At 35.5% G+C, this 12,654-nt stretch overlaps 1 non-coding gene across 1 annotated transcript; it reads left to right on the top strand.

Moving 5' to 3' along the window:
- The first annotated feature begins 11,854 nt into the window (after nt 1–11,854).
- LOC111539104 lies at nt 11,855–11,983 on the top strand. The gene has a single exon (XR_002730579.1). It is a non-coding gene; the product is annotated as a small nucleolar RNA SNORA3/SNORA45 family (small nucleolar RNA).
- The last annotated feature ends 671 nt before the right edge of the window (nt 11,984–12,654 follow it).

Here is a 12,654-nt window from a genome sequence, read left to right as displayed (position 1 = left end):
TTAGGGTGCTGATTCTAGATCTTTCCTGCTTTCTCTTGTGAGCATTTAGTGCTATAAATTTCCCTCTAAACACTGCTTTAGCTTTGTCCCAGAGATTCTGCTACATTGTGTCTTTGTTCTCATTGATTTCAAATGACTTCTTTATTTCTACCTTAATTTAGTTATTTACTCAGTAGTCATTCAGGAGAAGGTTGTTCAGTTTTCATATAGTTGTGCAGTTTTGAGTGAGTTTTCATTAATCATTTTTTAAGCGAGCAGCATTTGTTAGAACCAGATCAACCTATTAAAATGTCCAAATAAGGTTCAAGAATGAAAATAGTGGCTTGTAATGGTCATGGTCATATCTTTTGTATGTAAGAATTTTGAGAAAAATAATGGGAGATTTGTTCCTTGTTTTTACATATAAGGCAAATTTCTAATAAAATTTTTCAGATAGTTTAATTGAAGGAGTCAATATAGAGGCAAAGGAAACAGAAAATTAGCATGAAAAGAATTTGTCTATGATAAATTTGGGTGTAGAGGTGATATAGGCAGGCAGGCGAGTCCCCAAATTGAGGAAAGAATGCAAGAGTGGGTCAGCGTTTTTAAACAGCAATCTTTATTGAACTGGAACTGCTCCTTTTGGAGCGGAGATAACTCATAGGCAGTGTTCCCTGTGCTGCAATTCTGTGCTGTGGGCAAAGTATTTATATCTACTTAAACCCACTTTCAGTTACATGCAAATAAAGGGGCAGGGTATCCAGAAATTTCTAGGAAAGTTGTGGTAACTTGTGGGTTGTTGCCATGGAAGAGGGCAATAACTTCCCGGTCATTGCCATGGAATTTGTGAACTGCTATGGCCGTAGTGGGAGTGTCTTATGCTAATGAGTAACTAGCGCTGCTTGAGATCACTTTCCTCACTATCCACTGGTTTTGAGTGGTTTCTTTACCACATTGTATCTAGATCAGATCTCGTTTTTCTCAAGAGCATTGTGACCAGAAAACAAGTCCTATCAGTCTCCTATTTCAGATATACTCTTTAATGATTATTAATGATATGATATTACATTATTAATGATATAGAAATATGAAAATATGATGTTTTATTTATTTATTTATTTGTTAAAAAATAATTCCAACTTTTCTTTTAGGTCTAGGGAGTATATGTGCAGGTTTGTTATATGGATATATCATGTGTTGCTAAGATTTGGAGAATGATTGATCGCACAACCCAAGTAGTGAGTATAGTACCAAATAGTTAGGTTTTGAAACCTTGCCCCTACCTGTCTTCACCTCTAATAGTTCCCAATGCCTACTGTTCCTATCTTTATGTTCATGAGTGCACATTGTTTGCTCCCACTTATAAGTGAGAACATGAAGTATGTGGTGTTCCGTTCCTATGTTAATTTGCTAAGGATAATGGCCTCCAGCTGTATCCATGTTGCTACAAAGGAAATAATTTTTTTTATGGTTGCATAGTATTCTATGGTTTATATATGTATTACATTTTATCTACCCAATCCATTGCTGATGGGCAGCTAGGTTAATTCCATGTCTCTGCTATTCTGAATAGTGCTATGATAAACATATAAGTGCATGTGTCTTTTTGGTGGAGCAATTTATTTTCTTTTGCATGTGTTTTCAGTAGTGGAATTGCTGGGTCAAATGGTAGTTCTATTTTGAGTTCTTTGAGAAATGTACAAACTGCTTTCCACAGTGGCTGAGCTAGTTTACATTTCCACCAATAGTGTATTAGCATTCTCTTTTCTCCACTGCCTTGTAAGCATCTGCTGCTTCTTGACTTTTTATTAGTAGTCATTTTGACTGGTGTGATATGTTATCTCATTAGAGTTTTGATTTGCTTTTCTTTGATGATTAGTTATGTGGAACATTTTTTTTTTTTTTCATGTTTTTTGGCCCTTGTATGTCTTCTTTTGAAAAGTGATCTGTCATGTCCTTTGCCCAATTTTTAGTGGGGTTATTTGTTTTGTACCTGTTGAATTGTTTAATTTCCTTGTAGATTCTGGATATTAGAACTTTGTTGAATTATAGTTTGTAAATATTTTTTTCCGTAGGTTGTCTGTTTACATTGTTGACAGATTTTTCTTTTCCTGTGCAGAAGCTCTTTACTTTAATGAAGTTCCATTTGCGAATTTTTGGTTTTGTTGCAATTGCTTTTGGCATCTTTGTCATTAATCTTTGCCCAGGTCTATGTCCAGAATGTTGTTTCCTAGGTTTTCTTCTAGGATATTTATAGCTTTAAGGTTTATGATTAAGTGTCTAATCTGAGACAGAGGGTGGAACAAGAGGGCCAAATACATGGCTCCACTGATTGGTCCCCCTGTAAGGTTGCAAATTTAGCAACTATCTACACAAAAAGACACATTCATTAGAACCAAAAATCAGGTGAGTGCGCACAGTACCTTGTTTTAACTACATATTACTGAAAGAGGCATTGAAGAAGGTAGGAAAGACAATCTTGAATTGCTGACACCGTCTATCCACCATCCCCTGGCAGTAGCTATGTGTCACTGGAAGAAAACCTGTGCACTTTGGGTAGAGAGAGTGAAACACCTCTGAGATACTACATTGAACTCAAGTGTTGTCCTGTCAACAGCAAAAAGCAAAATCGAGTTGAACTGAGCTGATACCCACCCATGTAGGGATCATTTAAACAGGCTCTAGCCAGAGGTGAATCACTCATACCAATGGTCAGAATGTGAATTCTGGTAAGCCCCACCACCCTGGGCTGAAGTACTCTGGGGCTCTACATAAACTTGGAAAGCAATCTAAGTCTCAAGGACTGAAAATCCTAGGTGAGTCCTAGTGCTGATTTTGCTCAGAACCAGTAGCTTTAGGGAGTACTGAGATGCCAGCCATGGTTGCTGAGACAGTGCTTGCACCACCCTTTCCCCAAAATCAGGCTTCACAGGTTGTGGCTCCAAAACAAACGCCTTCCTTCTGCTTGAGAAGAGATGTAAGACTAAAGAAGACTTTGTCTTTTATTTGGACATCAGCTCAGCCAGAGTAGAAGAGGGCACCATGCAGCATTGTGAGGCCCCCTTTCTAAGCTCTAACTCCTAGATGACATTTCTAGACATACCCTGGGCCAGAAAGGAACTCATTGTCATGAAGGGTATGATCCATCACCTGTTGACTAGAGAGCCCTTGATCCCTGGATAATCTGCAGCAATACCCAGGTTGTATGCCAAGGACCTTGGGTGAGAGACTGAGACTTTTTGGCCTCAGGTGAGACTCAGCATACTCCCAGCTGTGTTGACTGTAAGGAGACACTCTTTCTGTTTGAGAAAAGTGGAGGGAAAAGTAAAGGAGACTTTGTCTTGCACCTTAGGTACCATCTCTACCACAGCAGGGTAGAGCACCAAGAAGGTTCTTGGGCTCCCTGACTCTATGCCTTAGCTCTTGGATAGCATTTCTGGACCGTCTCTGGGCCAGAGGGGAACCCAATGCCCTGAATGTCGAGTCCCAGGCCAGGCAGTTTCCACCACAAGCCGAATGAGGTTCCCCTGGGCCTGAAGGGAATATTGGCAGTAGCCTGGCATTACTTACTATGGGGTTTCACTTCCTGTGGAAAGAAAAGGGAAGAGAGGGAAGGACTGTGTCTTACGGTTTGTGTGCTTGCTCAATCACTGTACAATAGAACACAAAGTAGTGTTGTAAGGTTTTTTATTGCAGTCCCTGGCTCCCAGAATGCACTTCTGGACATGCTGAGGGCCTGGAGGAACTCACTGTAATGAAGTGAAGGATACAAGCCTAGGTGGCTTCACTACCTGCTGATTGTAGGGCCTCCGGGCCTTGAGAAAACATAGACAGTAGCCGGGCAGTGATTACAGTGGGCCCTGGTGAGCCCCTGTACTGTGCTGGCTTTAGGTCTGACCCAGAACAGTTCCAGTGGTGGTGGCCACAGGGGTGCTTGTGTTCCCCTACCACGACCTACAGGTGGCTCAGAACAGAGACAGACTCCATTTTTTGGGAAAAAGTAAAGGAATTGAAGAAGAGTTTTTACTGCCTGGTAATACAAAGTATTCTTCAAGATCTTATTCAAGACTATTGAGGTAGTATCTTTAGGAGTCTGCTAAAACCACAGGATTGCTGATTTGGGGGTGCTTCCTCATGCGGATGCAATTTAGACCACAATGCCCAAGTCTTTTTGAATTCCTGGAAAGACTTCCCAAGAGGGACAGGTACAAACAAGCCCAGAGAGTGAAGACTACAATAAATACCTGACTGTTCAATGTCCAGACACAGACAAACATCCATAAGCTTAAAGACAATCCAGGAAAATGTAACCTCACCAAATGATGTAAATGAGGCACCAGGGATCAAATTCTGGAGAAACAGAGATATGTGAACTTTCATAGAGAGAATTCAAAATAGCTGTTTTAAGGAAGCTGAAAGGAATTCAGAATTCTATTCGATAAATTTAACAAAGAGATTGAAATAACTAAAAAATTGAGCAGATATTCTAGAGTTGGAAAATGCAGTTAACATAGTGAAGAAGGCATCAGAGTCTCTTAATAGCACAACTGATGAAGCAGAAGAAAGTATTATTGAGTTTGAAGCAGGCTATTTGAAAACACAGCCAGGAAAAAAAAAAAGAAAAAAGAATGAAAACAGTGAAGCATACTTAAAAGATCTAGAGAATAGCCTCAAAAGGGCAAATATAGCATTATTGGCTTTAAAGGGGAGGGAGAGATACACAGGTAGAAAGCTTATTCAAACAAATAATAACAGAGGATTTCCCAAACATTATTGATGATGGCCACAATTTGTAAGCAACTCATTAATCAATAGGCGAATGGATAAAGAACATACATATACACAATAGACTACTGTTCAGCCATTAAAAAAGTTAGACCCTGTTACTTGCAAGAACATGGATGGGACTGGAATTCATTATGTTAAGTGAAATAAGCCAGGGATAGAAAGACAAATTTCTCTTCTTCCCACTTACTTGTGGAAGCTAAAAATCAAAATAACTGAATTCATGGAGATAGTGAGTAGAATGGTTAACAGAGACTGAGGAGGATAGTGAAGGATTGGAAGGGAAATGTGGAGGGTTAATGGGTAAAAAACAAGGTTGAAAAAATGAATATGATTTAATCTTTCCTAGCACAAGGTGACTATATTAAACAGTTATTGTACATGTTAAAATAACTGAGTATAATTGGATTGTTTGTAACATAAAGGATAAATGTTTGAGGTGATGGATGCCCCATTTACTCTGATAAGATTATTTTGCATTGCATGCCTGTATTAAAATATCTCATGAATCCCACAAATATATACATCTACTATGTACCCCCCAAAATAAAAAATAAAATTACAACAAAAAATGTGCTGAATCCACCTTAAGTTGATTTTCGCATACGGTGACAAAAAGGGGTCCAGTTTCCAGCTTCTGCATGTAGATAGCCAGTTATCTCAGCACCATTTATTGAATAGGGATTTCTTCCCTATTGTTTGTTATTGTTAACGTCATCAAAGATGAGATTATCTTAAGTGTGTGGCTTTATTTCTGGGTTCTCTAAGCTGTTACATTTTTCTATTTGTCTGTTTTTGTACCACTACCATGACGTTTTGGTTACTGTGGCCTTGTAGTATAATTTAAAGTGAGGTAATGTGATGACTTCTAGCCTCTTTCTTTTTGTTTTGGATTGCTTTGGTTATCAGGCTTCTTTTCTGTTACACATGAACTTCAGAATAATTTTTTCTAATTCTGTGAAGAATGATCTAGGTATTTTGATAAGGAAGAGCATTGAATCTTCAAATTGCTTTGGGTAGTATGGCAATTTTAGTGATATTGACTCTTCCTGTCTATGAACATGGAATGTTTTTCCATTTGTTTGTGACATCTCTGATTCTTTTCAGCAGTGTTTTGAAATTCTCATTGTAGAGATCTTTCACTTCCCTGGCTAGCTGTATTCCTGCGTATTGTATTCTTTCTGTGACAATTGTAAATGGGATTACATTCTTGATTTGGCTGTAGACATTATTGGTTTATAGAAATATTGCTGATGTTTGTAGATATCGTATGTACCCTGAAACATTGCTGAAGTTGTTTATCAGTTCTAGGAGCCTTTGAGCAGAGAGTATGGGATTTTCTAGGTATGGAATTTTATCACCTGTGAAGATAGTTTGACTTTCTCTCATCATTTTTGGATGACTATTATTTCTTTCTCTTGCCTGCTTGCTCTGGCTAAGACTTACAGTACTATTTCCAATAGGAGTGGTGGGATGGAGCATCTTCAGGCTGTGCCAGTTCTCAAGGGGAATACTTCCAGCTTTTACCTCTTAGTATGATGTTCGTGGTGGGGGGCAGGGTTTGTCATAGGTGGCTCTGTTTATTTTGAGGCATGTTTCTTTGATGCCTAGTTTATTGAGTGATTTTAATATGAAGGGATCAAATTTTATTGAATGCCTTTTCTGCTTCTATTGAAATGATCATGTGTTTTTTGTTTTAATTCTATATAATAAATCACATTTATTGATTTGTGTATGTTGGACTAACCTTGCATCCCAGGAATAAAGTCTATTTCATTGTGGTGGATTGGCTTTCTAATGTGCTATTGGATTCAGTTTGCTTGTATTTTGTTGAGGATTTTTACATGTATGTTCATCAGCGATATTGGACCGAAGTTTGCTTTTCTCACTATGTCTGCCAGGTTTTGATATCAGCATGATGCTGGCCTTATATAGTAAGTTAGAGAGGAGTTATATTTCCTCAGTTTTTTGGAATAGTTTCAGTAGAATTGTATCAGCTCTTTTTCATTTGTCTGCTAGAATTTGGCTGTGAATCCATCTGATCCAGGGCCTTTTCTGGTTGGTAAGCTTTTTATTACTGATTCAATTTTGGAACTTATTATTGGTCTATTCAGGGTTTCAAGTTATTCCTGGTTCAATCTTGGAAGTTATATGTTTGCAGGAATTTATCCATTTCTTCTCTATTTTTTAAATTTGTGTGAATAGACATGTTCATAATATTCTATATATATTATATTATATTATATTATATTATATTATATTATATTATATTATATTATATTTCCATGGGGAGAGTGTTAACATCCCCTTTGCCATTTCTGTTTGTGTTCATTTGGATCTTCTTTCTTTGTTTCTTTATTATTCTAGCTTGCAGTCTATCAATCCTTTTTATACTTTGAAATAACCATTTTTGGTTCTGTTGATCTTTCATATGGTTTTTCCTGTCTTATTTACTTATTTTTTTTTTCAGTTTAGCTCTGATGTTGGTAATGTTTTTCTGCTAGCTTTGAGATTTATTTGTTATTGTTTTCTAGTTTTTCTGGGCGTGATGTTAGGTTGTTAGTTTGGGATCTTACTAACTTTTTGAGGTGTATATTTAGTGCTATAAATTTTCCTCTTAAAAGTGCTTTAGTTGTATGGCAGAGAGTCTGGTATGTTTTATCTTTGCTTTCATTAGTTTCAAAGATTTCTTAATTTCTGCCTCAACTTTATTGTTTACACAAAAGCCATTCCGCAAGACTTTTAATTTCAATGTAAATTGTACGGCTTTGAGACATCTTCTTGGTATTGATTTCTATTTTCATTGTGTTTTGTTCTGAGAGTGTGGCTGTATTCACTTCTAGTTTCTGAGTTACCTTGTAATTTTTTTTCTGCACAGTGGGTGACTACAAGTGTTATATTTAATTTGCAACATTTGGGGATTTTCCAGATACTTGAAAAAACAGATTTCTTATACTGTCCCATTGTGATAACATACGATGTATGATTTAAATAATTTTTAAATTCTTGAGACATGTTTTATAGTTCATTATATACTCATCTTAATGAGTGTTCCATGTGTGGTGTGAAAGATTATGTGTTCTGCAGTTGTTGTGAGGGTTAAGCATTACATATGACAATTAGGATTCATGCTTGATAGAAAATACATTCTTATGAAGGTTTATCAATTTTGTGGAGAATGGTGCTGAAACCTGTAAAAGGTGCTGTGAATGAGACCTGTGTATGTGTGTATATGCAATATATATATACACACACACATACACACATATATTCACACTTATACTGAGAGAGCTAGAATCAGTGAGGTAATAAAAGATTGAATAAGAATTAACATATGCTAAGAGATATATTTGATTTTTTTTGTTTCTGAGTTTATAAAATCTACTGAAAAAAATTCCATATTACTTATTTATTTATTGGATGGGAAAAACTTGTACCTTAATGAAAAATAGTTATCTTTATTACTATGATGTTACCCAGTGAATGGGTCTTTTCTTTTTTTAATTTTTTATTTCTATCAGTTACTGGGGAACAGTTGGTGTTTGGTTATATAAGTAAGTTCTTTAGTGATGATTTGTGAGGTTTTGTGCATCTATCACGTGAGCAGTATATGCTGCACCGTATTTGTACTCTTTTATCCCTCGCACCCTTCTCACCCTTTCCCCATGAATCCCTAAAGTCCATTGTATAATTCTTATGCCTTTTCATCCTCATAGCTTAGCTCCCACTTAGATGTGAGAACATATGATGTTTGATTTTCCATTCCTGAGTTACTTCACTTAGAATAATAGCCTCCAATCTCATTCATAGATAGATAGATAGATCACAGTTTCTTTATCTACTCATTGATTGATGGGCATTTGAGTTGGTTCCACATTTTTGCAATTGCAAATTGTGTTGCTGTATACATGCATGTGCAAGTATATTTTTTATTATCTCAAACTATGTGTTCTTGAAAATTGTTTTTCATGAAAAACTGAAAATTTTAACATAATATCTCAGCCTGAAACAATGATTAAATATAATATTTGAAAACTAATTGTTTTTTAGTGTGTGGTCAATTTGATTTTGATATTACTTTGTCAATTTTCATAAAGTTTAGTTTTTTATAATTGTAACATTTTAATGTATATTTACATAATATTTTATTTTATATTGTAATCAATATCTTTTTGTATGTGATTTATACCAATTTTGTCATTTTTAATTTGAACATTCTTGTTCTTTTAATTTGTCTTTTATAAAATGCCTATTTCATTTTAGCCAGACTCTGATTTCTAAATTTTATTGAAATTAATGAGAAATGCAAATCAAAACCACAATGAGATACCATCTCACACCAGTTAGAATGGCAATCATTAAAAACTCAGGAAACAACAGGTGTTGGAGAGGATGTGGAGAAATAGGAACACTTTTACACTGTTGGTGGGATTGTAAACTAGTTTAACCATTATGGAAAACAGTATGGCAATTCCTCAAGGATCTAGAACTAGAAGTACCATATGACCCAGCCATCCCATTACTGAGTATAAACTCAAAGGATTATAAATCATGCTGCAATAAAGACACATGCACACGTATGTTCATTGTGGCACTATTCACAATAGCAAAGACTTGGAATCAACCCAAGTGTCCATCGGTGACAGACTGGATTAAGAAAATGTGGCACATATACACCACAGAATACTATGCAGCCATTAAAAAGGATGAGTTTGTGTCCTTTGTAGGGACATAAATGCAGTTGGAAACCATCATTCTCAGCAAACTATTGCAAGAACAGAAAACCAAACACCGCATGTTCTCACTCATAGGTGGGAACTGAACAATGACATCACTTGGACTCGAAAAGGGGAACATCACACACTGGGGCCTATCATGGGGAGGGGGGAGGGGGGAGGGATTGCACTGGGAGTTGTACCTGATGTCAATGATGAGTTGATGGGTGCTGACGAGTTGATGGGTGCAGCACACCAACATGGCACAGGTATACATATGTAACAAACCTGCAAGTTGTGCACATGTACCCTAGAACTTAAAGTATAGTAATAACAACAGCAAAAAAGATTTTTAAAAAATGTGGGTTTCTGTTTGTTTTATTGAACCACTTCAGTTCTGTTTTTCTTAAGTTTTATTTTGAAACTTGTGGTCAGATTGGTTATTCTGTTGGTTTTCTGGTATAATAATATTAAAACAGGGTTGGTCTCATTTTTGCATTCTAGAAATCATTTAGCAAAACACTAAGTCAATGAATAAAGCTACACCATATTTAGAAAGTCCTTACTTAATCATAATTCTTACTCCAGTAGTAAAAATATTAATACATAAAATTAATGCACTTTTATTTGTAGTAATATTTACATATGCATTGTTTTCAACTAACAGATTAGGTAGAACATTATAGCCTACATTATTAGAATATAACTACTAACTTGGCAATGATTCCTGCGTCTTGTGGTTATGGATCTGGTCTCCATCATCGTTATCCTACTGTACTCTCTCTGACAGCCCGTATTACAAGATAGATTTAACAGCCTGCTTTAAACCTATGGAATGTGTTTTTCCAAGCATAAGTACCAGCATCTAAGTCTACCTCCCCAGCAAATTCTGGTCAGTATTTGATTAATTGTTTGGCTTACAAGTTGATTAGTCAGCCTCTGCTACAGGTATGTCTCATATTCTAATGCTATTTTTATGGCATCCTAACAATTAAAATAATTTCCTTTCTTTTATACAACTTACATTTTATTCATATTGATTGACAAATAATTTACCTCATTTAATTTTTTTTGACATTTTGTCAAGACCTGTCTGTACTTCATAAACCTTCAGCAGTATGAAAAATTTGTATTGTGAGACCATGGCTAGTATAAATAGCTTTTATGTGTACATTTAAATCAAGTAAATAAGGAGAACCATTATTGCCAAGGAAATTCAGATGGATTCTGAATTGCAATAGAAAAACTATTTCTCTACCTATCAAAAATTAGATTTAGACTTGACTCTTATGTATATATGTGGTATACATACATATTATATATACTGTATTATATATCATACATAAATATAAAACATATATCCTATATACATACTTCATAAATTAGTTCATTACAAAGAATTTGGAAAATATAAAGAAAATATTAATATTTTATGTACCTGTATCTAATCCTGGTTTAACTCTTACTAGAAGTGTGGCATTGAGAGAATAATTAATCCCTTATAACATTAAAATGGAAATGATACTAGTAGATTGCTCATATAACTACTAAGAGGCATACATTAATATTTTTATACGTGTGCACCCCAATAATATTTATTAAAATTTCCTTTTAAAATAAAATAATAAAGGTGATGAGATATATGTAATTATGTTCCTGTGTTACTCTTTATAATAACCTATAAAAGGTCATGTCTGATTTATCCATATGTATAGCAACTAAGCATACCATACTGCAGTGCATGTAGGAGGTTCTCAATTTATTGAAAGAGTGAATAAATACAGGTGCTTTTTGACTAAATAAATGTTATTGAAAAATTGTTAGCTTTTGGCCTTTTGAAGAGGCTGTTTTCCTCATTGGCTTTAAATAATCAAAATAATCAAGCTGCCATGTTGTGAACTTCCCTTTGGAGAGGACCACATGTCAAAAAATCTAAAGGCACCATCTAGCCACAGTCAGCAAGTAACCGGAGTAGGCATGCTGGTATCCTACAATAAACTACAAGTTACCACAAGCCATGCGAGCTTGGGAACAGATCACAAAATGGAAAAAGAGTAGATGAGTCTAAACATGCAGAGCATGCTAAGGTCATGTATTTAAGTTTAACAAGTTTAGAATTTGCCATATTGTGAATACATAAAAATAGAAGACTCTTAGCTGGGAATGTACTTTAGGAATATTACTGATGAAAGATGAAGAATGTTTAATGACTGTACCAAGTTAGAGGGAAAACTACTGTCTTCTGCAAAAATAACAATGAGATGGTTAAGAATCTGAATCTGGAAACTGAATATGGGGAAAGGAAAATAAAGAATATTATGAAACTAAATTTGTGCTATTATATGCCAGAATAAACACTCAAAAGCTAATTTCAAGCTGACACCGGAGTAACATCCTGACACAGCTCTTGTCCTGGTGTGCTAGAGTTCTCGATGAATCTACTGATCTTGATTCACTGGCAAGGGCAATCAGTGGCTATGTCAGTTCAAGTATCTAAAACATGGCCTACCTAGATCCCAGAAGGTGTGGGTTGGGAGGCATCTTTCCTCATACTCATCAGGGAGTTGGTGCCTGCTATGGTGTATTATAAGCCCTTTCTCTGTTCTTCTAGGCCTACTAAAATGTTCTGTCTGGGGAAGGAAAAGTTCCCAAAAAGTTCCCAAAGTAGCCTATCATCATGAAAGTCAATTTTTTTCAGCAGAAGAGCTGAGGAGAAGATTTCTTTATGAGTATGGGGCTAGTCTCAGTTACTTAAAGTCACATGGAGGGAGGTTTATTAAATGTTAACAAATGTTTTTTAAAAATAGCTGATGTAGAAACTTTTATCATTTACATTATCAAAAAATAATGAAGTACCAATCTATTAAAGATGCGTAGATCTTTAAAAGACAGAAATGACAAAATTTTATTAAAAAATGTAAAAGATGATGGAGACAAATGAAAATCTGAAAATCGAATTATGTTTGTATATAAGAGGCTCAATATCATGAACATTAGAGTTTGTCTAAAATACAATCTACAGAGCCAGTCTAATTCCAAAAATGTTGATATGGTTTTAAAACGAACTTGTCAAGAATAATTAGAATGAGCATAACCAATACAATTTTTTTTTTTTTTTTTTTTTTTTTTTTTTGAGAGGGAGTCTCGCTCAGCCGCCCAGGTTGGAGTGCAGTGG

This window comes from Piliocolobus tephrosceles, chromosome 10, assembly GCF_002776525.5.
Source record: "Piliocolobus tephrosceles isolate RC106 chromosome 10, ASM277652v3, whole genome shotgun sequence".
NCBI classification, from domain to species: Eukaryota; Metazoa; Chordata; class Mammalia; order Primates; family Cercopithecidae; genus Piliocolobus; species Piliocolobus tephrosceles.
The sequence above is the reverse complement of the archived record's forward strand: the minus strand, read 5'-3'. Positions and strand labels throughout refer to the sequence as shown.